General features: G+C 43.4%; 1 long non-coding RNA gene across 1 annotated transcript; it reads left to right on the forward strand.

Moving 5' to 3' along the window:
• On the forward strand, positions 1-27,911 carry LOC114794773 (uncharacterized). The gene is made up of 3 exons (XR_003750378.1): positions 1-181; positions 271-443; positions 27,809-27,911. It is a non-coding gene; the product is annotated as an uncharacterized LOC114794773 (long non-coding RNA).
• The last annotated feature ends 65 nt before the right edge of the window (positions 27,912-27,976 follow it).

Raw genomic sequence — 27,976 nt, forward strand, 5'->3', positions numbered from 1 at the left:
GCTTTTCTGCAGCAGGGCCCGGGAAACGGAACTAATTGAAAAGTGCTCAGGTTCTCCCTGGAGAGAGAGCACTTTTCCGTCAGGGACAACAGCGGCTGATGGAGGCAGGCCGGGCTGGGCAGAGTCGGAATGTGTGCTGAAAAGTATCTTTTCCTGTTTTTACCACTCAAGATGGGCTGAGGTACTATTAGCTGCACTTTCTCTGGGGATGAGGAATGATGGGAAATGCAGTTTATTTCCAAACGTCTTAAAACGCCCCGTCTGCCACAGTTGGTCCTGCTTTTGACAGGTGGGCCGCATGTTGACTGCTCTGCTCTTGGGAGAAAAAGGCAACAAAAAGAAGAGAGAGAGAGAGAGAGGAGCGAGCGAGGGGAAAAAATGAAAAAGTAAAAGGACAGCCACCCTCAGCCAACTTCCCTGAACGAGTGCTTTGGAGACGATGGGTGAGTTTCTGCTTGATTTGTTTCTCTCACTGCCCACATGCCAGATACAAGGTTACTCATCTTGAAAACCATTCCCGGCTGAAAAGTAGCAGGACTCCTTCCTATACGGCGAGTTCACCCCTGGTGCCTGTCGATGTGTAGACGGCGCTGACAATAAAACACACAGGCCTTGACGCTCGAATAAATCAGCCGCTGCTCTGTGGGATATAGAGCTGGAGTCATACACAGCCGTGGAAGGGACAGGCAGAATATTAAAAAAAATGCCAATGTGGAGACTCAAACAGTCTTTACATTTTTAGGTGTATGCTTAAAACTTATTGGTTCTGGTTCTTGAACGTGATTGGCACATCCACAGTGAAAGCTATATTTGATTTAAGCAATAATAGATCAAAGAGACTGTACTGTGATATAATAACACATTCTATATATTATTATCCATTAATTTCAGAAAAATATATATATAATAACTTAAGATGTTGCATCTGAAATGAAACAGGTCCATGCGATTGGCTAAGATCTGGCTTTGGTGTTGTTGCTATGCAACATCATTCGGACAGCAATCTATCATGTTACACTCAGGCTGAAAACATTCTGCCATGAATGTAGCCTGATCCTAATGCAGCCGCTATTTCTGTCAGCCAATCGAAGTGGAAGGTTGGAATTAACTGTGGTGAAACATTGAGGAAGTATACAGTTATGCATGTGCATCACTTGAAACAAAGAACCAACAATGTACAAAAAAATAATGTACAAATTAAATTAAAACTGATATAATGGAATCAGCAATTGAGTTTTTTCCCCCTACAAGCAGATTCCAACCATACTAACACAGTAATCTTGACCTTTGAAGTCCAAGTGAACATTTGCACAAATTTGTAGAAATTGGTTTGTTCAGAAGATCAGAATGGACAAAAGACACATGATAAATTGACCTTTGAAGAGATGCAGTGAAGCAAGGCAACAAGTAGGGGATATATATTTCAACTTTTATGATTGTTCCATGGAAAAATCCTCTATGGTGATGTTTGTTTCCCATGCAGACATCACAATAAAGAGAAACTCACTCACATTTTATAGGTGCCTGGTGTAGCTGCCTTTTGGATATGGGAAACCTGCCGCTAAATGAGGAGAGCATTCAAACCCATCACCCTTAGTGAGCAGTGGGAAGACACAAAAGGCCCACGGGGACCAGAGTGTGGGGACAGTGCCTTGCTCAAGAGGACCTCATTGGGTTTTAACCCGCAACCTTTCAGTCACTGGTCCTCTTCCCTAGGCGATTACCACAACTGGCCAGGTGACAAAGAGAAACATCTGAGCAATTGTCCATAGTTGCTTGCGTTTCTGGTTTCATTGTGAGTGAACAGCTGCACAGAAAAGGAATTTTAGACAATCTCGGTTTCAAAAGAGGAACAGGAGTGTTTTGTTTTATGAAAATTATGATCATTATTTCATCATCATCATTATATCAATCAGAATTTTAGCTTGGCAACAAAGTATCATTTGGTATACATTTAACAGTGATTTAAAGAACCTTTTTTCATACTTTAGTGTTTGGATGTAATGTACTGTGCCATCTGCAGGACCAAGGACTGTCCAACTTAAACATTACAGCCTTCATAATAGCATAATATTTCCCTTGGGGTCGCGGAGGGGGGTGGCTCAGCACTGTTATGGCCAAACAGAGTAATAAAAGGAGGAACGTGAGACTGCCGGCCGTCGGTTCTAATTTTATAACCACACAGATGGTTGTAATCGGTTATTCAGACAGAGCCCAAGCTGGCATCTATTTTCTGTCCATTTGGTGAGACACTGCAGCCCCAGGTGCCACGTTCCTCCTAAATAATGACAAATTTTCACTGCCAGCAGTTTTTTTTTTGGGGGGGGGACAAAGCTGGAACAATTGTCATAATTCAAAAATGACTAGCACTGGTGGTGTTGCAAGAGCAACGGCTATAAATGCAAGACGTTGACATTTTAATCATTACAAGTGAAATTGCAATCAGATTACCAATGGGGACATTGAAGAAGTGTGACGGACCCCAGCACTCAGAGCACACAGCATACTCCGGCACCCAGACAGAACGGTACTGGGTGATCGGTGGTACCTCAGTTGCAGCTTGGAGGTTCGGGATTCAAACCAGCAACCTTCCGATTACCTGCTAGGTCAACAACTGCCCCAGGGAAGAAATCTGGGAAAGAAACACACACGCACGCACACACACACACAAGTGAAAGTGAAAGCGAAGTGACTGTCATTGTGAAACACTGCACCCGGTACCGTTAGGTAAAAATAAATAAAATATTGCACCAAAGGTTCTTTTGTAGTTCCGGGTGACAACAACACCACGGCTGTCCTCACAGAGATAAAAATCGTCACTTTTTCTGACACTCCCTTACTCTCTTTAAATCTCCTCCATCGCCCGTGACTCACTCTATCTCCACCCATCTCTCCTTCCAAGCCCTTGCTTATTGCCTGTGTTCAGTGTTATCTGGGGAAGTTAAGCTGTATCTGTGGAGCAATAGAGTTGTAGTTGACCTCCACACCTTACTCACGGAACCCAATCGCAGCTGTCAGATTCTCCCATTTCTTTTTTTTTTTTTTTTCCATGAAGGTGTTTCGGTAGGCCAGTTATTCACATGGTTTCAGACAGACCGTTCTACAAGCAAGAGGGTGAGATTATACTGACCACAAAAAAAAATAAAATAAAATAAAATATATATATATATATATATATATATATATACGTGTGTGTGTGTGTGTGTGGTGTGTGTGTATATATATATAAATGGAAACAGATTTAGTCACAAAGAATAAAAGCCCAATCTTCAGTTTCACTATAGAACCAACTTTTAAGAAAATATTGCAATTTATTTCAAGTTCAATTACTGTAATTGATGATGAGCGTCATTTTTTAACCAGTTTACTTCTAATGCAGGCACATATGGTGATGATGTGGTGCTTGGCTGTAGCTGGTGCTCAACCAGATGTCTAGCCCTGAAAATGTGCCTGTGCATAGATCATGCAGTATTTTGCATTCTGGCATCCCAGTCTCTAGGGGCTGGTTAGACCATGTTCAACATTTAGTCCAAGACATGACCTCCTGACCACCACAGAGTGTTGACAATGAGGCACCACCAGTCAAACGGGTCATGTGTCAGCCCATGGTCTAAGCCTGTGAGCAACTCCACAATTGAATCAGTGGACTACTACAGTCTATCTAAAGATTCAGCATGATGATTCTTGCTTGTGGCTCCTGAACAGTGGATGCAACAGAATTAGTTAATTAAATAAATAATATACATTTACAGCATTTATCAGACGCCCTTATCCAGAGCGACTTACAATCAGTAGTTACATTAACATTTACATTTACGGCATTTGGCAGACGCCCTTATCCAGAGCGACTTACAACGTGCTTAAGTTACCATCGATGAAGAGATCAATTCTGGTTCACTAGACGGACGCAACTATGAATACAGTCTTTTTATTCACTCTGTTGTAGATTCTGTACACAAGTTCGACAACAAGAAAATTACAATTTAATTTAAATATTCTTTAAAGAGGAAGGTCTTGAGCTGTCGTTTGAAGGTGCTCAGTGACTCAGTGTTCTGACCTCGAGGGGAAGTTCATTCCACCACCGAGGGGCCAAGACGGAGAAGAGTCTAGATGAATGTCTTCCTTTTACCTTTAGAGATGGAGGGACCAGGCAGTACTGGAGGCTCGGTATACGAGGTGCAGTGCGAGGTGTAATAAGGGCTGTGAGTAGGATGATGCTACTCCATGTTTGGCTTTGTAGGCCAGCATCAGTATTTTGAACCTGATGCCAGTGGAGGGAACGTAGCAGAGGGGTGGTGTGGGAGAATTTGGGAAGGTTGAAGATCAGTCGTGCTGCTGCATTTTGTATTAGTTGTAGAGGTCGGATGGTACATAATGGTAGACCAGCTAGAAGGGAGTTACAGTAGTCCAGTTGTGAGGTTACTAAGGACTGAACCAGTATCTGGGTGGCCTGTGTTGACAGAGAAGGGTGGATTCATCTGATATTGTAGAGAAGGAATCTACATGAGCGGGAAAGATTGCTGATGTGAGTTGAGAAGGAGAGTTGGTTGTCTATTGTTATGCCAAGGTTGCGGGCATTTGCAGAAGGAGAGAGCTGCGAGTTGTATAGGTAAATAGCAAGGAGAGGACCTAGCACCGAGCCTTGAGGGACACCAGTGGAGAGTCTACGTGAGGTAGAGGTGGATCCTTTCCAAGTCACTTGGTAAGATCGCTCATCAAGGTAGAAAGCAAACCACTGCCATGCTGAGCCCCGAATTCCAAGCCTCTTCAGGATTGACAAGAGAGTCTTGTGGTTAACGGTGTCAAATGCAGCAGAGAGGTCGAGGAGAATAAGAACTGATGACAGTTTTGCCAATCTGGCTTCATGTAGCTGCTCGGTAACCGCCAAAAGGGCAGTCTCGGTGGAATGAGCTGTTCTGAAGCCAGACTGGTTAGGATCCAGGAGGTTGTTCTGTGATAGATGGAGTGATAGCTGGTTGTAGACACAGCGCTCAAGCATTTTGGATAGAAGTTACAGGGACAGTCCCCCCTGGAGCAACTTAGGGTTAAGTGAGTGAAAGTGAAGTGATTGTCACAGTACAGCACACGGTGCACACAGTGTCCTCTGCATTTATCCCATCACCCTGAGTGAGCAGTGGGCAGCCATGACAGGCGCCCAGGGAGCAGTGTGTGGGGACGGTGCTTTGCTCAATGGCACCTCAGTGGCACCTTGGCGGATCGGGATTCGAACCGGCAACCTTCTGATTATGGGGCCGCTTCCTTAACCGCTAGGCCACTACTGCTCAATATTGTAAATTCTTAGAAGTGTCTTGCTCAGGGACATAATGGTAGTAAGTGGGATTTGAACCTGGGTCTTCTGGTTCATAGGCGAGTGTGTTACCCACTAGGCTACTAAATAAAAGAATACATCATTTATGAATAATTTTTTTTCTATGAATGCAGCCAAAGAAGCATGGCAGCAAAACAAAGCTGCCACGCGACTCTGGCCGCGTGACCGGCATCACCGTGGAAGTGGGTGACATTTTTTACTAAAGCAACTGTGAACAGGTGCTCGGTGCTCAGTCGCTGCAGCACGAACCATATGCTCGACTAGGCTCATGTTCCAGCTGAACACCATTTATGTCCTCTCACCTTCTCCCTTTCTCCATTCTTTATCTACGTGACAGCGCGGGTGCGCTCGCTTGACCGTATACGCTGGCGGCGTGCGGCTAAGGCTGACATACAGTCACATACTCACCAGCTCCTTTTGCACCTAACCGCAATTTGGTTTTCCAATTGCAACAATCGCTCTTTCACCCATCACTATAGTTCACTATTAGAAGACAGTTTAACATACATTCCTCAATATTGTAAATTCTTTTTGTACCCTATTTACAGCCTTTTGTAAGATAACTCTGGGAGTTCATAAGGAGCTCACATATTTTTTTCTTCTCCTCAGCTCTGAAAGTTCCACTATTATGATATACATTTTTTTTTTTTGCTTTTATGGGTCTTAGTGGTCTTCTAATACTGTATCTGAAGTATTTCAGAAACTCAGCCTCTTTGAGCCAGTCACACAATGATATTCTCCCCGGGACACGCAGTTTCGGTGTCTGTAGCCTTAAATGCTAATGAGGAGGAGCGAGGCGGGACGAGGAAGAGAGCAGCCTATAGAAGTGCGCGGGCATTCGCGGAAATGGGGTCATCAACACTTCCTGTTTGGCACAAATGTCGTGTACATCTGTGCTCATTTTTACATCCAATCACTGAGCAACTGCAATGCTTTGCACGTTTCCAAGCCATGACGGCAGGTGGAGCTACGTTTTTAGGAGAGGGGTGAGAAATTCCTGAGAAACTGAGAGTTACCTTCATCCTCATGACGACAAAAGGAGACAAATTCCAGCTGCCGCTCTCTAAATGGCGAAGCAGAATGGCCAAAGCGTTCTTTACACGTCACCATTCCTAGCCACTGCAGGACCAGAGACAGGCCGGGGGAACTCGTAATGTTAAATAACATTAGTGAAATTTTCATAATAGGGAACACTCACATTATTCATTTCAGTGTAGCACACACGGACGCATTTCATACTTGTTGGATAAAATGTACTAAAAATGATATTTAAAATGTGAAACGGCACAACAAGTCTGTGTCATTTTATAGTGGGTTGTGTGTTTCAGCTATACTCGACATGTCATTCAATTTTAAGAAAAAAATTAAATGAACAAAATACGGCCACCTTGGGCACAATGACGCCTAGGGGGACCTTGTGATTTCAAGGACCACTTCAATCCCAACACAAGCACAATTAATAAGGCCACAGACAACAAAAACAACAAGGCCTTCCTTGTGTGTGTGTGTGTGTGTGTGTGTGTGTGTTTTGCGGGAGCTGCTGGCTCAGGCCTCCCATGAGAGTATTTACTGGAGGAAAAGCTAAATCAGAACTACCTTGTTCTCGTCGGGCCGCTTGCTGCGGTAGGTGCCTGTGCGGTCGGCCTCTCTGTTCTAAAGGCCACAAGTTCCGTGAGAGGCGTTGCCACTGAAGCGAATACTGCGGACAAGTCCGTGAGTGTCTTTTCAAGAGAACTGCAGAGAAAATGGCCCCGCGCCGTGAGAGCATTGCGGGGGCGTGGGTTCAAAAAATAAAAAAAAGGAAACAAAGTGGCGTTGAAAGTTACCGGTTGCGCTTGTCTAGTGGTTTCCCAACATGAGCAGGGCGCAGTGAGTCAAGAAGTCAGGAGGTTCTATACAAAAAGCAGAGAAAGGCAGACACACACACACAACACACACACAACACACACCATTAACCTGCGACCTGCAGCTGGCGATTATGTGTGCGTCTGGAAACATTAGCGTTATGTCACCAAATCAATAGAAGGTCTAATTGGAGTGTTTTTTTGGGAAAAGGTGATTAACTTTTCACTTTAATTGCCCAAAATGGATTCGCTGCAGACAGTCTAGACGACTGCGGTTCTGCGGGTTCTCTCTCTTTCTCTCTCTCTCTCTCTTTCTCTCTTGCTTTCATTTCCATTTCCTGTGAAATGCAGGTGCAATCACCGGCGCTGTCTCATCTTCTTGAGACAAACAATTGTCCATTATCGTCTCTCTCCAGCTTCTAATCATCACTGTCCTACTGGTATGTAGGTTTTTTTTTTTTTTATCTCCACCCCTCCCCCAGACACCACTCTATTCCTCTGGCTCCTCTCGCTCGGAAAGGGGGAAATTGATCTGTTTTTTGGAGGTTTACTTTTTTTTTTTTTGCAACTGCAAAGCTTCATTGTGGGTCTCATTAATTTGAAACAGCCTAATAACATTTTATTTAGTTGCTCTTTCAGTGGTATAAAAATATACAGAAGCTTAAATCAAGACCCCTTAAAACCTACTAGTGAAAGTGAAGTGATTGTCATTGTGAAACACTGCAGCACAGCACACGGTGACACAACAAAATCTGTCCTCTGCTTTTAAGCATCACCATTGGAGAGCAGTGGGCCACCGCTGCCCCAACTTTTCCAGGGTCACAAAATACGTCACATTTAAACCATACTTCAAATGCAAATCAAGAACTTGAAGGTTTTCTGTAGATCTTGGCCAGACCAGTTGACACCTTTGGGTGCTGGTAAAGTTGATTAAATGCTGCCCACGCCCGTTCAATGTTGAATATCATGTTAGCAGACCATGTGCTCTTCCAGCTTCGTGCGAAACTGCCGCAACATGGGCCACGTTCTGAAAATGAAACCAAGTTGCCCACCAGTACTGGGTTCATTCGAGGACGTTTCCGCTGCGGAGGCGCACTGTGATGTAAATGCATCACCATTAGTCGATTCTGTTCAGTTCTGCTGAGGAGCGGGACGCAGATGGCCGAGGAATTCTGTTTTAATCGGGCCGTTCTTGGATTTGTCTGTCACGTCCCCTCTGCCAGCGACATCAAACAAATATGTGCAAACATCCACATCTTTGCCGCGAAGAATTTCGCAACAAATTGGGACTTGGCACGGCGAGGCGGCAAGCTAGAGCCTGCCACGAACCTCAGCCGTGCACAACTGCTGTTCCAACTGCTCGGCCTGGGCTGGCTGAGTGCATTTCCACCAGCGAATGCAAATGCCAGGCTGCAAAGTCTTCCTGCCATCCTGCCGCCTTCCAGCACACAAAGTCGCTACAGACATGACCGCAGAGCGCAGCCTGCTGCTAGTGTGGGTTACAGTTAAAGATGCAATCTGGGAATTTTTTATTTCCGTCTTCAGTTTGGCGGGTCACAGGCCCATTTTTGGTGAGACAACTGGCATCTGCACTCAAATCGTTTTACAGATCGGAAAACGTCCCTGAAATTTTGTATGGGGACGATTTGCTCACATAGGATGCTCAGTGTTAAATATGAGCATGTGTTCCCTGTTCTTTCTACTCCAATTTTGTTTTTTCTTTATCCGTCGGCGTGACAAAGCTTAGGACAAATACATACGTATGCAAAAATGATCTATGTTAACTGCTCTTCATTCACTAACTTGCTGCAAGTTCCTAATTCATTCAGCCATCTTCATTCTGCACTCACCATCCCCCCTCACACACGCACACCTACTGACATACCATGACACCATGCCACGTACTTTTTTTGGAATTTCAGAGGTTGGCCTTGGTCTCTTAGTTCAAGTGAAAGTGAAGTGATTGTCGTTGTGAAACACTGCAGCACACGGTGACTCAACAAAATGTGTCCTCTGCTTTTAACCATCACCCTTGGTGAGCAGTGGGCAGCCATTACAGGCGCCTCAGTGGCACCTTTGAGGTTCGGGAACCTTCCGATTATGGGTCCTTTTCCTTTCCAACTAGGCCACCACTTCCCCCAGGACGCTTTTCTGAAATGCTTTTCATGATCTCAGCTTTGTGGCAACAGTTTTGGCATTCTGTGTCTTATTATGAATAACTTGTAATTACTGAATGATGCTGAATTCTCAGGTTTTAAGAATTCAAACTTTTACTCCAGTTACAGGCCCAAAGTACTCTGACAGACAATGCACCGTTGCACACTAATGAAACTTGACTGACCGTTTTGCACATCATCCTTTTAAGTCTGTCCATAAGGGAACACATCCGTCATGTAGCCCTACTGAGGGAGAGCGCAGCACATTGACACCTTCTGTTACTGTTAATTAAATCTTCACTCTGAGAGGTGAATCATGAGAGAAAACAATAATTTAATTAAGCGATTTGCATTTCCCTGATAAAGAAGGCTTAGTAACTTAATTACTGTAATTTGATTGAAGTGGCACATCCTTATAAAGCCAAAGAGGCAAGGAAGAAGGTCAGCGAGCCACGGGGGTGATGCGGGGCTTGACATTTAAAAGGTCCTCCACTTGCGCTACAGGAGTACATTTGCAAAATGTGCTGACTCCATGGTGCATGTACTGCAGCGCTGGAGGTGATAGCTTAATCTGATATGTGGCATTAGAGTAGGTGCCTGCAGCCACCAAAGAATACAACCACCACATTGATCGGGTAATATGGGTGATTTCTGCCTTGTGAAAAGTAGGGGGCTATGGATTAATTACCTTAATTCAATTAAGTACATATTCACTGTCCATTCACTATATGTGACTTTTTTTTCCATTTCCATTTTGGATTGGAATTTCCATTTCAGCATATCCCCTCCATCATTAATTGTTGTCATGAGAGGGTCGTAAATGGCTTCCGCCACTACTCTGCGGCCCACTCGAACTGTGATTTAAAAGGATCATTCTAATGAAATAAAGCGCTGTTGTTAAAGTTGCATCTGAAATTCAAATGTCATGACGTGTCTGCCTGTAAATCATTTGTGCCGAGGTCCCTTTTAAGGAACATTGCTCCGTAATCAAATTGTGTCATAAATGGAAGAACCATAAAAATATATCGTTCCCAGTAAATGCTGATGGGTTCTCTGTAATCCAGTCCGCCACACAACAGTATTTATATGGCGCTGTATGAGTGGATAATTTCCCAGAGGAAATTCATTTGCTCAGCTCTTAGCAGACATGCAGAAGATAAATGCTGACCGGTGTCTGCAGTGCTAATATTGACGTGAGGAGACATTCACCATGCATCAGGAAGGCGGGTGTCGCAGTTAAATAACACCCCGCATTACTGTTTCTCCCTGCTCGTGGCACGTCCTCCAGATTTACGCATCCATGCATTAATCAAGGAAGCACACATACCCCCACTGTGCATGCGATGGAATGTATATCAATATTTTTACATCTAATCCCTCAACAGTGATGCAAATGCTGGACAAACAATGTTGAATGGTGCAAATTTCATGATGGGAACATTTTTTGATGATTTGGTTACCATTCAACGGTCCATTGCAAATGAATGCATACAGAGAAACGAAAGTACCACTGTGCACCTACATGGGTACACAATGCTTGTCGCTGGGCAGCACCCTTCTGAAGAACAATAATGAACCTATCCTTGCAGGTACTATTAGTACCTTAGTCATCTGTACCATTTTAGACTCAATTGTGTACCTGTCATGACTGGAATTTAAAATTATATTTACATATAAGTTATGAGCTAGGGTTTAAAGACACAGACGTTGGGGTTAGTTTCATGGGTACAACTATGTACTTTCCCCAAAGCATGTTCCTTTAAAGGTACAACATGGTATCACAGGACCTGTCCTGTCTTTTTAAGGTTCACTCAACTGAAAGGAACAGTGTTGTACCTGGAGGTTTAATATTGCACCCTGTGTGTACCTTTATTTCTCTGTGTATGGAAGCATCCCTGTAGTCGCTGGGCTTTCATTTGGTTCATTGTTCATCACTGTGTGTACTGTATAAGGCTCAGCCTACAACCTACAACTTGTGGAGGGGCCTCTGCTCTACTCTGCGACTCCATAACTCTGCCGTAAATGTTCCTCGTTCCCCGTTCCCTTTCCTGGTTACAGCAGAAGAATATTAATGCCGTGTGTCTGGCAGCGCACATGGCGGCGCATATGCTTCCTTTCCCTGTCCCGGCTATGGCGTGTTAATAAGCCGTGGATTCAGCGTGGGCCCTTTGCCTCGGTGCTTGGCTGAACTCTGAACTGCTCTGAAATGTATCGGCAGCCCTGAAGGATTCTTTTAATTAGGGGGTGACAAGAGAGAGCAACACCTCCTGGACGTGTCTGCACCTGTCATGGTGGCTTTAAAGTGGCATTCCATTAAAGTGCACTGTTGATGAGCAGAGCACAACTTAACCCATTGTTTAGAGCCATGCCCTTAAATATTTGCATATTAATTATTGTGTTATATGCTTTATGATTTATCAATCATGTGTTGAGGCCTGAAAACCAACAGGTTTGTCGAACCACAATTGGGAAATTTTAATGTAAGTTCACTGATGTTTCTAACATTCTAACTTGGTAATTTACACAATCATTATTGAGAAGTTATTTGCACAATGAAAAATCCCAGGTCCCAGTCCCTCTCCAACATGTTGGCTATAGCTTGTAACTGTCAAATAACTATTGGCCAATTAGTCTCCAATCATTGATTGTGGTTGGGGACGTCAAAATCTCTGTTAACATGGTCTTATTTGATTTTTCACAATCGGGCGGCTCTATCTAGTTTGTCCTTCTAGTGCCACAGCGGACAAACCGGTCTTGGTGTCCGCATAATCGGAATGGCACAAGTTTTCCTGACACGGCTCTGGGGCTTTGCAAACTCTCAGCACGGGGTTAGGGTCTGTGCTTAAATATTTACAGCATGTACCAGACGCCCTTATCTAGAGCGCCTTTCAATCAGTAGTTACAGGGACAGTCCCCCCCTGGAGCAACTTAGGGGTAAGTGTCTTGCTCATGGACATAATGGTAGTAATTAAAGTGGGATTTGAACCTGGGTCTTCTGGTTCATAGGCGAGTGTGTCACCCACTAGGCTACTAGCACCCTAATAAATATGCTTTTCCAAAATTGCTGATATTTACATATGAATAACAAAGTCTGATTATGAGCTTGAGAAATGGCAATTAAAAGAAAGTAGATCACTGCAGAGGATACGGACTCATTTTAAGAGAGCTAAAACAAGCAGAACAGCACAAGCGCCCGATGCAAGTGAGAATATCGCAGTCGGCCCCTAATCTCATGCATTGTTGCACTGTGACAATGTTCTTGTTGAAGCACAGCATCCGTCAAATGGAGAAGTAATGAGTTCAAAAGAAAACAGCGGGAGGCAGGACATGTCGAGTTCACGGCATGGAAAGCCGTTCACAAAGTTGGATAATCCTCCGCGGCTGAACCTTCATTAGACTGCAGGAGGACGCCGCAACTCCACTTTGTCTCAGCGCCTTTGTGTGCAGTGGATCGAGGGTTCCGGAATCATCTCCCTTTCTCTCACTCCGCCACCCATCTCATCTCAGCGGCTTTAGCAGATTTGCATCCCTCATTCCCAAAACAGGGCTGTGCTGCGCTCAGCCCCCCATGTCAATAATGTCAATGGTGTGAACTCGGTGCTGCGCTTTTATTCCGGAAAACATCAAAGCACCAGGCCCGTTCTTTTCGCGCTTTCTGGACTCGGACACGAACGGCACTTATCCCCAGGTCCCTTTGAAACATTGTGAAAAGGCCGAGTCACAAGTACTTGAGCCTTCACACACACATATAGAGAAAAAAAAGCGAAACAGGACCATTCCTCTCGTTGTTCTCCGGAGGTCACTAATAGTTCAGCACCACCGCTGCTCTTTGAAACCGTAAGACCCCTTCCAATTATTCCAACCCCACATCCTTGTCTAAAATGAAAGTCAACTGTCGGACCAACGTCTGCACTTTCACATTATTCTGCTTTGAGTGAAACTTGAGGCAATCAAGACCTTTCATATCATCATAAAGTGGCTGTCAAGTGTTCTTACACGCTCAATCTCATCAAAGAACTTTTCGAATAAGTTTAAAAGGCTCAACTTCAAACCACCATACAAGACTTTGCATTGCTTATTTTGCAATTTCAGTCCTATTTCTGGCAATTGGCATATTCTACACTGAGTTGTGCAGTGGAAATGTATAGACACAACACAAAACAATACAGAAAGGTAGCCAGTTATTTATTGTCAGGGCTATCAGGGTAGGTTCTGTGATTTTTTGTGTACTCGTCTGGGTGCGCTTACTTTTGTACAATCCATTGAAACAACATAAGTAGCTACTTGTATTTTCGTGCTTCTTGTGTATTTGTCAGTAAATAAGATCTCAACAATTTCATGACCGTTCAGAGCATAAAATAATGCACAGTATAAACTGCAACATCTGGAGAAGCACTGTACTGTACACTTGTTCTTGTTTTCACCTTTTACATAAAAAGGCACAATCTAGGTGCCATCACTCATGCCAACGACCCATTCATTTCTTTTCTCACCCACCCACTGAGCCAACGCTGAGGCCACGGGCCCCTCCGGCCAACAGCGGCCCAGCTCAACCTCTGTCCCCCCCAGAGCCACCAGCATGCAGCGTCAGTGTGACATGATAAAATAGCCTGCAGTTCTATGTGTGTGTCCTATTCATGACAAGTCTTTTTACACAGGGCAAAACAAGCAGTTTTTTTTTTACTTCCTGTATATACACCACACAAAGTAAATCTGAAATATGAGTATACTAGGGTACAAAATGCATTAACATATAAATAAAGCAATGTACATTTTACCGTAAAATTTTAATAATTTAAGTAGAGACCCAATTTGAATCAAATGCAAAAGCTGAGTTTTCAGCAGTGACTTCAAGTCCAAGAAGCTCTAATATTAATTAAGTAAACTCTTCCATCCTGGTCACTTCGTACGTATTTATATATATATATATATATACACACACAACACGCACACACACACACACACACACACACACACACACACACACACACACACACACACATATATATATACACACAAACAAAACTATATATAGTTTGTCTGTGTGTGTGTACGGGCAAAGTCACATTCATACTCTAACTGGGAGAAGCAAAATGGTGTCAACCCATTTACAGTGTTAATATTGAGTGATACAATCCAGAATGTGCACATTTCAAAAGCACCTAAAACTACCAGGATCTCTGTTCAATGGTTGAGAGACTCTATAATGAGTCTCTCTATATATGAGCTATACAACATGTAGTACCTTAAAAAACACAGTACACAGAATGTCAGATTCACTCATTAACCATTCACGCAAAACCTCATGTTTCTTCCTCCTCTCCGAGATATAGGCCACTAGAAAGTTTTTAAACTATTCAGTTCTGTAAAACGGTAATAGTGCAATGACATGTCTTGGGAACTGGGCCTTGCTGGTTGTTGAGTTTTTAACCCAGAACTAGCAGGCCGTTCCAGATTCTGCATTTCTCGAGGCTGACAACGGATGGCTAAATCTGTTTCAGACAGCGCCATCACAGCCATCATCTGAAAATGCGCTGCCATTACTGGGTCTGAACCCTACGTGCACTTAATGCACTTAGTTCAAGCGCATTATTACATGATTACAGCGGCGAGGTCAAATGTTTTCACTAGAGATGGATTGTAGATAAATGTGGAGAAACTGCACGAATCGCAGGGAGAGAGGGAGAACGAGCGATGCCTTATTTTAGCAACAAAAAAAAAAAGAAGAGCTGGCGAATAAGAGATCAAAGTTTGTCCAATTAACACAAATTGAGTGTCTCGGTCCCCGAGGACGAGGAGTCTAACACATGAAAGAGAATGGCATAGACCTAAACGCACTGTAATAGATCTAACACAGCGTTTAGATGCGCTAATAACAGAAGACTCCTGCTGCTTCTCCCGCACTCGCCGCCATCAATCGGGGCCCTCCGTCTGCAGAACGCCCCCCCCCCAGAACACCTCCCCACCCACCCAGTGTCGTTTTACAGAACGCCAGCGTACGGAGCGTATGCTAATGTGGACCCCTGGCCCAGAGAAAGGCCTTGTTCTCCGCCACGTCTCTCTCGTCGACCGTACCGGCGGCATGCTAAATCGTCCTGCTCGCCGCCCCGTCCCTTTCGTTTTTCTATTTCCCCGATTCCTGTAAGAGGCGGACCGAAAAAAAAAAAAAAAAAAGCCTCTTTTTATTCCTGGAGATGAATGCAGAAAGCGTTAATGTTCTGGTCTCTTCGTATTAGCATCCCGTCGTACGTATTAGCGATGACACCCTGTAATTGATGCAGCCTGAGTAATAGGTTTTTAAAGAGAAAGGTGCGTAAAACACGGATTGAAGCGTTCGGAGGCAATTCCGAAAGGCTTCCGCGTGAAGGGCGGGTTAATGCAGGGTTTGCGGTTCTGACGGCGGTTCCGCGGGCGCCAGAGACTTTTTATCTTTAATTTGCGCTGCTCCGGCCTGACACAAGGTAGGTTTTTTTCTCCTTGCCTCTTCCCGCCCCGCGTTTGTGTAGAGGGTGACAACAAAAGGAGGCTTTGCTCCTGCGAGTGTGTATGCAGCCTTCTGTGTCATGGTGAATTGTGGAAAAAAAAAGAAATAAAAACTCCACACCGAGCGCTGTATTAAAAACACTCCAATCTGGTGTTACCTGGCAGAAAGAGGCATGGCACAATAGATGTCAAACGTTTCACATTTATTAACACCAGTTGATTACTATTTCAGTTATGGGTAAATATTGTATGTAAAAAAGGAGATATAATAAAAGAAAAGAGAAGAAAGGAGAACAGAATAGAGAAAGATAGAGAACCGCCAGGAGCCAAGCTACAGAGAGGTCACCTGGTCCAGGAGAAAGAGGGAGAGGGAAAGGCCCAGAAACTGGGGGGGGGGGGGGGGGGGGGGGGGGGGGGGGGGGGGGGGGGGGGGGGGGGGTGGGGGGGGGGGGGGGGATGGGAGACTCAGTTTCCTAATGGAGAGGAAAAAGAAGTGCCCAGAGTCCACAGGAGCAACTTATTTTATACATAGACACAAGCAGGGGACCCCAAACAATTGTCTGGCCTTTCGTGCTTTTTGCTCGGGGGAAGGCCGTTTGACAAAGGTATGGAGAACACGGAGGTGAAGAACCTCTACGCAAGACAAAAGCGCAGGACGTCACGGACTTGTGACTTCCCATCTTACAACTGCTTAATTTGATATTTACAAGTCCTATGGTAACAGAGTATTTATGTAGGTACGTAATATGTACGTACTTTCTACGATATTTAAAAAGCCAATAGGAAGTAATGCGTTTCCACTGCTGCGCATATCTCTTTTTTTTTTTTTGTCTTCAAATGTCTTCTCAGATAATTGGACAAACACAGCCAGATAACGTGATTGATTGTTTGTCAAGCTCCTCCTGCAGAGCTGCAAAGATGTCCATTTCACTCCTCCACATGTATTTGCCGCCAGCCAAATTGTTTGTCTGCTGTTTTTGTCTGTGATGTAATAGGTCATCCGGAAAAAGTGCAGTAACAACAAGCGAATTGCCGCCTGTCGTGGTGGAATTGGACAAGTATACTTGAGCATGTGTACCAGAACATAGACAGATCCATGATTAAATGGCCGTGTCGATCTATGAGCATATCTCAGCTAGACCAAGCATAGGAAAGCACAGAGTGGGACCAAAAAAAAGGTGGCAAGAGTTTTGCGGTGACAGTGGTTTTTGACGTAGTAGATAACAAGTAACAAGTGCTTTCAGTCTATATCACCAGGTCAGATCTGTTTGCAACATAATCGGGATGCAATAGGTGAGCTTATTGCAATCGACCCATAATGCATTGATTTGCATAATTGACCAATGATTTTATTAAGCTTAAGTATGAAATTTCTGGTAAATTACCACACGTACACTGTTAAAGACATGAATGTATAGTGTCAAACTTTAAAACGTGGGCCTAACGTTGGAGCACGCTTCTGTTACAACAACACCGCGCAGGTCACGCGGTGTGTCACGTCCCAGTCCCCTTGTGGAATCCCCCTCCTCCATTCGTGCAAAGTTTTTACCATGACCTGCCAAGGGTGTACAGCAAACACTATATAAATGTAGCAGTATCTACACAATTTGTAATATTTTGGGTGATGTTACTGAAAACCTTGCTTGTCTCTGTGTGCATTTGAGTGAAACCATTTAATGTTCTCGCCATAAAAGTGGCCGAGGGCACAATGTGTCTCCAGATCTCTTAAATTGTAATTTCTTTCTGTGTGTGTGTGTGTGTGTGTATGTGTGTGTGATTGATGTCTGATAATATCCTCGCCGATGGAGCCAACAGTCTCCTGTCTAAACAGCTGAACGGCAGCAGTGTGTGGAATCCAAAAAAATCGCCCACATTCATCACTCACGCTGCTTCACTCTGAGCCATCACGTCCTCAGATTACCCACCAGACTTCCACTTACTCTCGGATCGAACGCACAATCGTTCGCCACAGATGCTCTCCTCCACCAACGGGCCAGTCTCACCCCGTTCTTTACGATCGCTTCTTGTCCGCAGAAGTGCTTTTCTGGAGAGACTTTGGCAGCTCGGTGATGAATGTCAATGTCAAATTATGAACTCTGACCTCTCAGAATTGACCCTTAGCAAATACACAATATGAGTGTCAACTTTAATGAATGTTTTAGGATGTTCTTATCATTTAAGACTTTTTAGGCTTTGGAACAGTGGTCACCAATGTTGGCCCGGAAAATGGCACCAGCCCTGCACAACTTGAATTAAATGTCCTTTCACAATTTTATTGAATGCAAGAACTGGACATCACGTGCACTAATTAAGAGGTAAATCCAAAAACGGGATAAGTGCCCTCCAGTCACCTCTCCAGTGAAACAACACGAAAGTGGGTGCAGGGGATGAGCCCTTCTCCTTGACGTGAACACTGTACCACTGCTAATTGTTTCGTATTTTTGTACTATAATTTGCATTTGTGTGCACGGCTGTGCCCTTGAAAGGCTAATTTTTTGAGAGTAAAAAAAAAAAAGTCTAAATCTATTTGACCTGTCAAGGCGTGGCAGGAAAAGAATACTGAACTCTTGCGCGTTCGCATGACTTGACGTAGACAAGGGTATTTGTGTAAGACAAGAGTACATGACAACAAGCATGAAACAAAAACATGCAAACATTTCCCCTAATTAGGATAGGGCAGATAACATCGACACCTAAAAACGGCACGCGAAAAGACCTCAAATTTCAAACTGGCTCTATATGTTAGTATAAGTTCAAGGCTGTCTGTAGAATTTACCAAAATACAACAAAAAAAGCCTATACAGATATTTTAACATGTGACATGGGTATAAATCATCCAGAAGAAACACCAAAAAAGTGTAGTTAACAGTCTCTTGATTTGAAGACTTAATACTTATATTAATCCACCAAACCTACACGGATTTTTACAGATTGATGCCGCAAACAACACAGTGTTTATTGGCTACTGTAATTGTGATGGGACGTGATACGTGTTACACCAGTACAATACGGTCTGACATTCTTTTTAAATATTCCATCATTCTTAATGGGAAAAGAGATTAGCCAGTATTTACTCACGATGACGTATGAAGCGGAAGCTCTCGGTTTCAGTGGAAAATGGAGTATAGTTGCAGAGCTCAGCAATTTGTACAGAGATCTCTTATCCCTCAGACTAATTACTCCTCTGACGTCTGTCCTGGAAAGCGCTGCAAGGGCTGTCGCATTCGGAAGAATATAGTCTAAAATGCGGCGTGGTTTATTACAGGAAGCAAATCGTTTTCACTTAATTACCCCTGGTTTGTGTCACCGAGATTTATTATTGTGTGCATAAGAAGTGCTGGGAATAAAGCAAACGCTGGCCCGGCTGCGCAGACAACGCAAACAACACACACACAAATTAATTTGTGCCACACAAACATCATTTTCCGTAATATACACCCTCTGTCCTGGGCCATTTTCATCAAGGATGTCAGAGCTGCCACTTTGGGGTAAACACTTGACCTTCCAGAACAGAGCGGAACACTCAGCACTTGGCCTTTTGGGTGCTCCGATGTGCTGAAGTCGAGTTCATAATCTGTGCCGCTCTTGAAAGATTAATGAACATTTTTAAGCTACGATCAAAGAGGTTTGTGTTATTGTCATACTTCATAATCAGGTTTATGCAAATTCACTAAGGCATTGGTCTGTTCATAATTATTTTTTTTTCTTCATCGTGACAATGATCATCAGACACTGGAGTAGGTTTAATACGAGGAGACTTAATACAGGTTTCCACTTCAAATCAAAACTATTTAATATTTGGAATTTAATTGCATAAATCTGCATTATACTAGTTCTGGTTCATGTTCTTCTTCTCAAAGTTTTCATTATGGGCATCAGAGTCACACTCTCCCAACTCACTGTGTCCCAAAATGCACATTTCACTATAGAATGCCATGCAGTCAATTAGCTTTATTGCATGTCTTGAATTTCAACTGGGTAGACTTGTCATTTGAAGGATCCTCAGAGCTTGGATGTCCTTGTTCATCCAGGATCCTCAGAGCTTCGATGGCCTTGGTTGTATTAGTTCTCTCTACAATGCGTTTTCGGAAGGATGAGGCCTCTGAATTCAGACTCAGAACTGTAAGTACCCGCAGTATGCAATTTAAAGCCATGTGCTCAAATGATTTCTGTACTCCTTTTAAAGGTCATTGTGAGTTCCAAGTATGAGTTGCGATTGATCCTCATGCCTGACATATGTTCTTCTGCAAATAGTTGAGTTTCTGGTTTTATTTTTGCTTATTCTGCACTCGTATGCTTTGGAGAAGGAAAAATAAAATCACTTGCTGTTAATTGGTGAAATCCAATTATCTGCTGCCAGATAATGAACATGAGTGAAGAACCTTCCAGACACTTCAAACTGAAGGACGTGTGTTACTGTGCACACCGCTTCGTACATTTCTGGTTTAAACCATCCCCCATGAAACGCCATCCTTTATTGAACTGTAAATTGATGGCGCGCTCCTGTCAAGCGAACGACACTATTATGCTTCAAACACACCTGCCCTGCTGCTCGGGAAGACCCTCGACTGCACGGTTCCAACGGTCCCAGCCCCAGGCCCGTCCATTACCATCCATCAGAACGGAACTGGCACATTTCGTCCCATTACTGCCACTAATGACAGCAGCCTGTACTACTGAGACGCGTTAATGAATGCATTGACCAGCATGTGACCCTGGATGCACTTATCAGGGTTTTTTTTTTTTAATTATTATTATTTCCTAAAATTCATTCCCATGTATAGATGGGTCTCTTCAAACAACAGCAACTGGCCTGTTCACATAAAAATTCACAGGTTGAAATCCCGCTTAATACAGTTATGTGCCTGATTAAGATTCTTAACCCTGAGAATCACATTGTCGTTGTGCCATAGTAAAAGCTGTAAAATACCAAAAAAGTGCAAAATGACCAGATTTGTCAAATTTCATACTGCCAACCTTCAGATTTTTTAAAATAAATTAATACTTCTCATGATTAGTTAATTCAGTGAAATTTAACGGATGTGAAAGTTTATGTATGATTCAAATGTTTCACTGCATCCTTTTCAGCTATTTTTTTTTTGGAAAAATTGTGTCCAAAGCATCCCAGCTCCTGTTCAAGCATCCAGTGTTATCAATGCATGGGGTTTCCCACATATTATTGTCCTGAATGTGTTATCATTATTATCCATTAATACCTGACAGTGCACCTCACTATTTACTAGTGCATGTGGATTGGCAAATAGCTCTGGATTTCCAGCGCAGTGTGAACCCCGTGTGCAGCACCACCAATTGGTGTCTCTGTTTAGACACACTAGGAGAAGCAGGCGGGCACCAACCCATGTAAGGGTCAGCCAGTGTGTAAATAATAGTTAGACTAGGGGGTTTTCTTTAGCACAGTCCATGTTGTAAACAGTTTTTGTACACTTTGGCTGCCCTGGTTTTCTCACAAGACCTACATCCTTTAAATCTTCTTCACCCTTGTTTTCTTCCTGACCCCAGACCATGTTGCAGTTGGTAACAACTGTTTTAACGTGTTTATATTGTAGATGTACAAAGATGCACGTGTAGAAGCTGCTGCTATATTAAGCCAAACGGTGAGTGTACTCCTGTTCCATGCAGGCACGCTTAGTTCTGCATTGTTGGCAGAACACGCATCCAGCAGGGATCTGTTGGAAATAATGAGATATCATTACTTTGCCGTCCTCATTACGAGGTTCTCATCAGCCAAGGCTGGTCTGTAATATTAATTAATAAGGGGAAGGAATAGATAGGGCATAATAACTCAAGTGGTCGCATGGTTCCCTTCCACCTCCCCCAAATGTCTTTGTGTGTGTGTGTGTGTGTGTGTGTGTGACAATATTGGTCATTATGTTGGTATGTGTATTAGAAAATGTGTGGATAATACAAACCTGCCCACTCACAGCTGTCAGCAGCCATCTCTCTCCTCTAGAGGGTCTGACCCATTGCCCAGAGACTCACAAACACACACACACACACACACACACACACACAAGCACACACACTGGCAATGGAAACAAATGTTGGATTTAGTGCCGAAACTCGAAAGAATAACGTGCCAGTGCATGTGCCGCCTGTGAGACCACGTCCCCACGAAACGGCCGACTCTGGCAGGGATGGCGACAGCAGAGCAGCAGCGAGGATTCGAGAGGTCCAACAGTTCAAACCGATCTGATGGGCAGCCAGCGGAAGTGACCAGGAAACGGCGAGGGACTGCAAACCAGACAGAGGCTGCACAGTTTACGGGACAATGCGGTGGACAAAGAAAACAAACAAACCAAAAAAAAAAGAAAAAAGAGCAGAAAGGTCAAGGAGGGAAAAGAGAGACTGGAGAGGGATGGAGGTGGATGGAGGAGGAGAGATTTCTGACAGCGGGATGGCTTGCAGTTCAGGGAGTGAGTGGGGAGACCACAGGGAGTGGGGAGCAGAGTCTTACTGGAGTTAAATGGCACAGCAGTGTGTGTGTGTGTGTGTGTGTGTGTGAGGCAGTGACAACCTCTATTTGTGCACAAGCAGTACAATCCACTGAAGACAGCAGTCCTGATGGGACCTTTTCATAGTCACTGTACAGGTTTGGGTGGTTTGTCTTTCACGTCTGAACCTTTAGACATTTGGACTAGGATTTACATTTACATTTGAGCCGTTTGGCGGATGCCCTTATCCGGACCGATTTACGAGCTTCCATTCTTTCAAGATCATGATCAGGGACAGAATTCTCAACGTTTTTTTTAAACCATGTCAGATGAGGTGTTGCCAGACAACTATAGCCCAATTGTGTTGTTATCAAATGTATTGACTGTCTGAGGATTTATTCATATTTCTGTCCTTGCTTTAGGAGTGCTACATCATGCATTGTCTTATCGGGTAATTACAATGCTTGATATTGTCATTAGACAAGGCTTGCCGGTCCAGAACTGAACATGCAGCAGTAGAACACACTGTGCAACAAGCGGTACTACATTACCTGTAGACAGTATGCACTTAACACTAGAATGCCCAGATTTTTCTGACCCCCCTCAGCCCTACCAGAGGTAGGCCAAATGGCCCCTTGATTTGAAACTAAGAACTCAATCACCAACAATTGGCTCCCATTCATTTGTTAATGGGTGGCCCATTGGAATGTGTCACTCCCCATCCCCCCATTACCTGAAGAGCCCATGAAATGTAAGGCTTGCCACATTTGCGTTTTTTTACGCAGAATAGATCCAAGGCAGGCCAAACCTCTGTGTGTGACATTGAAGGCCTCACAAAAGTCTATACAAAATACACAACACAGTGACTGACCTGCAAATATGATAGACAAACATTCACAAAATAGTCTGTTTTATTTATAACTTTGTTTCAAAGTTTGCAGACCCAGTGACAACTGTCCCTGCAATTGGTGCAAGTGAGTTTGAAACACTTTGCACAGGTAAACCTGCTGCGATTTCTGGTGCAGTTCTCTTGTACCTGGCACTGACTTGTCCATACAAGTCCTGGCACAGCAGCAGCCTTCATATCTGTTTCCATTGACTTTTGCTGCATAAATTGGCAATGGAGTTCCTTGGCTTAGAAGACTCAAAAATAATCTTCTTTTGCCTTCCCACACTGTACATACCTTGTACAGAACGTTGGAATTTGCCACCACCAGGTCCAGCATGTTGTAAAATACAGCTACTGGCTACATATTGAAAAATACAGCTACTGAAAAGCATCTCAGGACTCTCACCAGAAAATAAAAATGTAGTAAATCTAGGGATGCATGGCTGTGGTATGGTTACGGGTACAAACAAGCCACAAAGACGCCAAGAGCTGCAGTGCACTGCAGAAGTTTTGGCTCTGCTGCAAAACATGGACTCCTGTGACTCGGATGACGGGGGAAGTATCCATTCACTTGCAAGAGAGTTCGGACTCTGACATGTCTTCAGGTGATGAGATGTGTTCCAGGTTTTAGAGTAGAACTCCTCCTCAGAAGAAAGGTCGGCTGGAGACACAGCCCACACAAAAAGACTCAAAGTATGAGACGGCGAAGATGGCACAGTGTTGGTTGAAGAAGTATGGAGGCCACTCCCTCACAGCCACAACTAGAAACATATACATGTAATGGAGAGTCAACAAAAGAAGTCAGAAGAACTGTCAAAAATCGCTTGCAGAGCTTCTTGTTTTTGATGAGTTGGGACATCCTTCACACTATAAGAAAATGTACAGTTTAGCATGGCCGCAAGATGGAATGTAGATTGGGACATGTCTGTCTATGAACTGATGGCCTGCAGATTGCCACATTTGCAGAACAAAGGCAACCATTCACATTACATTTACATTTACAGCATTTATCAGATGCCCTTATCCAGAGAGAATTACAATCAGTAGTTACAGGGACAGTCCCCCTGGAGCAACTTAGGGTTAAGTGTCTTGCTCAGGGACACAATGGTAGTAGGTGGGATTTGAACCTGGATCTTCTGGTTCATAGATGAGTGTTTTACCCACTAAGCTACTACTATCACACCCTTACACATGATTAAGGACATTAGGTAAAAACAACCGGGCCAAATGGCCCCTCTCTGGGAGTTCTAGTTAAGTCATATTAGTTGGAGAATTAATGAAATTTTGCTAAACTAAAAAAAAAACTATTTAAAAGAATAGAAAGTGAACCCCCACAAATCACACATTCTGACTTTTCAGATGGTCCTCAAGATCAAGGGTGTAGAAGCTGTGATAGTGAATTGTTGCACAGTAATAGCTGAGCTCCATGCTTGTTGAAGCCAGTAAGCAAGGACACCTCTTCGTGTGTTAAAGCAGCTTGTCCATGCCAGTTTGCAGAGCAGGTGAAGAACAAAAGACCTCGCCAGCGTGTAAAGTCCCTTCTGCCGTATTCACTGCATTATCCTGCTGGGCTGATACAGCCTGAAGTCGCCGTTTTGTCTTCAAGATCATCAAAATGAATCGGGTCTAATCACCTCGAATGAAAGCGGCCTTCCTGGCTTTTTGTAGCAGTCTGCAATCTTTGGAACAAGAGGGAGAGAGAGACAGAAAGAGTTTTCTGTCCTGCGTTTCCTTCCACCCACACAAAGACGGCCCCCGATCAATACATAACCCTCGCAGTCACAAGCAAACCATTCAGCCATAATTTGTTGTTATCTTAGCACCACCGCCAGAGTTCCTCAGGGTAAAATAACATATCCGAAAGGTCAATACAAGATCTATGCAGGACTGTATTTCATCACACACAATGGACGTGTCCTTTGAAGGACATTTCTATAAGACCTAAAAAAAAAAAAAAAGATTTATAAAGACTTTTGTGTTCAAAAGAATGATCTTGTGACACGTACTTTTTTATAAGGGCTGCAAAAATTTGCCACAATTACAAATGTTAACAAATGCTTTAGTCAAATGTTAAATTACAAATTTGCTAACATAAAAACTCTAGCTTCATTTGTCTGATTCCATGTGTGTTATCATCAATAACAGAGACATTTATTTTGTTTTAAGGTTATAGAAAATGCTGCCCTGTAGACCTTTATTATTCATGTCTGTATGGAAACAAAAGGTTGGCCAACTTTAGCATTAAAGAAAAGTCAAAGTGAAGTGATTGTCATTGTGATACACTGCAGCACAGCACACGGTGCACACAACGAAATGTGTCCTCTGCTTTTAACCATCACCCTTGGTGAGCCGTAAGCAGCCACGACAGGATTAATGTGGGGACGGCGCTTTGATCGGGATTCGAACCGGCAGAAAGCCGTAAAAGCAGTAAACACATTCCAGACACCACTTGGATGTCACAGTGGTCCATACTTATGCACCAAATATTTGTAAGTATTAAATCTGGCACATATTTCAGTGGAGCACTTACTGCAACTTGGTTGTAGTAAGCAATAGTCAGGTGAGAAATAATTTATGAAATACTGCTGCTCATGCACAGGGTGAGATGACCCGCTGCATGGGTAAGACATTTAGGGGTATTTTCTCACCAGGTCCTGATAATGGGTATTAGAAAAGGCAAGCACCTGTTGTGTTGCGATGTCATTCATCTGAAGAGCCGCATGTGCCAAGAGCCACTTGGTTTCAGGCTAACATATTTAGGGCAAGCCGTGTTTAATGATGTGCCATCAGAAATATCGTAATTATGAGTCTCAAGCACATGAACATTGAAACAATATAGTTATTACGAGTTGGAAACTTGGGTTTTAAAAAAATTAGCATTTTGTGTTTATGTCCTGTCATGCTGCACCTGATGTGCATTTTGTCCATTTGACACTTGGGTGATAAATCAACCTTGATCAATCAACCACAAAAATATTATTTTTCTCAGGCTGTCATTATATTAATTAAAAGATTACTTCCTCTTCCTTGTGAACATGCGAACATGGCCAAGGTGCCACTGAGGGTGATGGATTGAAAGCAAAAGGACACATTTTGTTGTGCGCACGGTGTGCTGTCCTGCAGTGTATCATGATGACAATCACTTTAATTTCACTTTCAAGTTAGAGTTAGAATTTACAAATGCTACTGAACACAGTATAAAATAATAATCTCTTAATTTTGGGTCCTGTTATATAAAATCTATGCATATAAAAATCTGCATAAAGTTTATATTTAAAACTGTAAATTGGAAATATGTTGCTGTAATGCTTTCACCATGGCAAGCATGTACTCTATGAGGTTCAATCCTTTTGAGGACTATGAATATGTGCATTAATACTAGTAAACGTGACAAATCCTTTTGGATAATGCATTTGCTGCATTTGTTTATGCATAGTATGGCACGTCTTATGCAAAACAGTACCGTGCTTGAAGAGTGTGAAGTCACGGAACTGCATCCTCTGTCAGTAGTGTCCCTTTATCAGGGATGGAACAACTGGCCCCCCGATATTGAATGTGACAGTGATCTGCTGAGTAGCCCCAGTAAAGATGAACCACTTTTAACTTGACATGATACCTTAAAAACAGACATGGCACTGAAGAAAAGGCAGACTGGCAAGCCAACAAAACCATTAGCCTTTTTAAAGTGATCTAAAAAAGAAAAAGAATCTGTCTATTGAATATAATAGTAATGTTTGAAGTGTCACTAGAATTCGAGACACCAAAAAAATAATTTCTTTATTGTGACGGCAAACAAATAAATAATTGACTTGCTGGTAGTGAAAGTAGATCCAAAGCGTATCCAAAAAGTGTATCTTCTTTCTTAGGCCCTTGCTAATATGCAAGGTAAGAGAAAGAGCTCTAGGTGTGAATTAATAAGGTAATTAGTATCCAGGTGTGAACATGAATGCAGCTCATTTGCATACCAAAATCCAAAAGGCTCCATATGCCTTGTCTTTACACCTCAGGGGTACAGTAATCCTCGGGGCGAGCAACAACAAACCCTCAATAATGATTACCGCAGCAAGAAAAAAAAATATGTTTAAAATTTGTTCAATTCAGCGAGACTGCCTTTAAAGAGAGCATGAAAAACAGAAGCCTGCATGCTGTATGAGATGGAAAAAAAATAGTCTTATATGCTCTCTCCACGTTGGTGTGGGTTTTCTGGTGTCCGACTGCCAAAGTCATGCATGTTAGGGGGATTGGCGAGAGTGAGTCCCTACCTTGAGACCAATGTACAGGGATGAGCTTCAGCAGCCTCAACCATACTGTGGTTAAAATGGTTCTGTCAGTGAGTGTGATGTATAATAACTGGTTCGGGCTGCATGGTTTTAGGCCACATATTCCGAGGTTGAGAGTCAGAACACTGGTTAATTGGCAGCGCCCAATCCCTACGTACACTAACTTTATGCATTCTACCTTTTGTGGTGCCAGCAGGTCACAGTTGTGTAGTGTAAACTGCACGGAAGTCCAACCAGTTTGAAAGTCCTGTAGTCTGAGCTCTGGGCAAAAATGGATGAAACCGAAGGAAAATTAATGTGTGCGCTATGATGACCCTGTTCTGGATTGTGCTTTTTGAATATTTAGTCTCTCCCTCTTTCTGCTCTGGTCAATAGCTGCCTGGCTGCAGTGGGCGTGTCGACTCTTCTACGATCGGGCCGCTCTGCAGGCTAGACCTGCTGCCGTTGATAATATTGACAGCTCAGCCTGCATGAGATCCTGTACAGACCACACACTGACTTACCTAGCCCCAGGTGTGTACGTGTGTCTGTGTGTGTGTGTGT

Source organism: Denticeps clupeoides, chromosome 1 (assembly GCF_900700375.1).
Source record: "Denticeps clupeoides chromosome 1, fDenClu1.1, whole genome shotgun sequence".
NCBI classification, from domain to species: domain Eukaryota; kingdom Metazoa; phylum Chordata; class Actinopteri; order Clupeiformes; family Denticipitidae; genus Denticeps; species Denticeps clupeoides.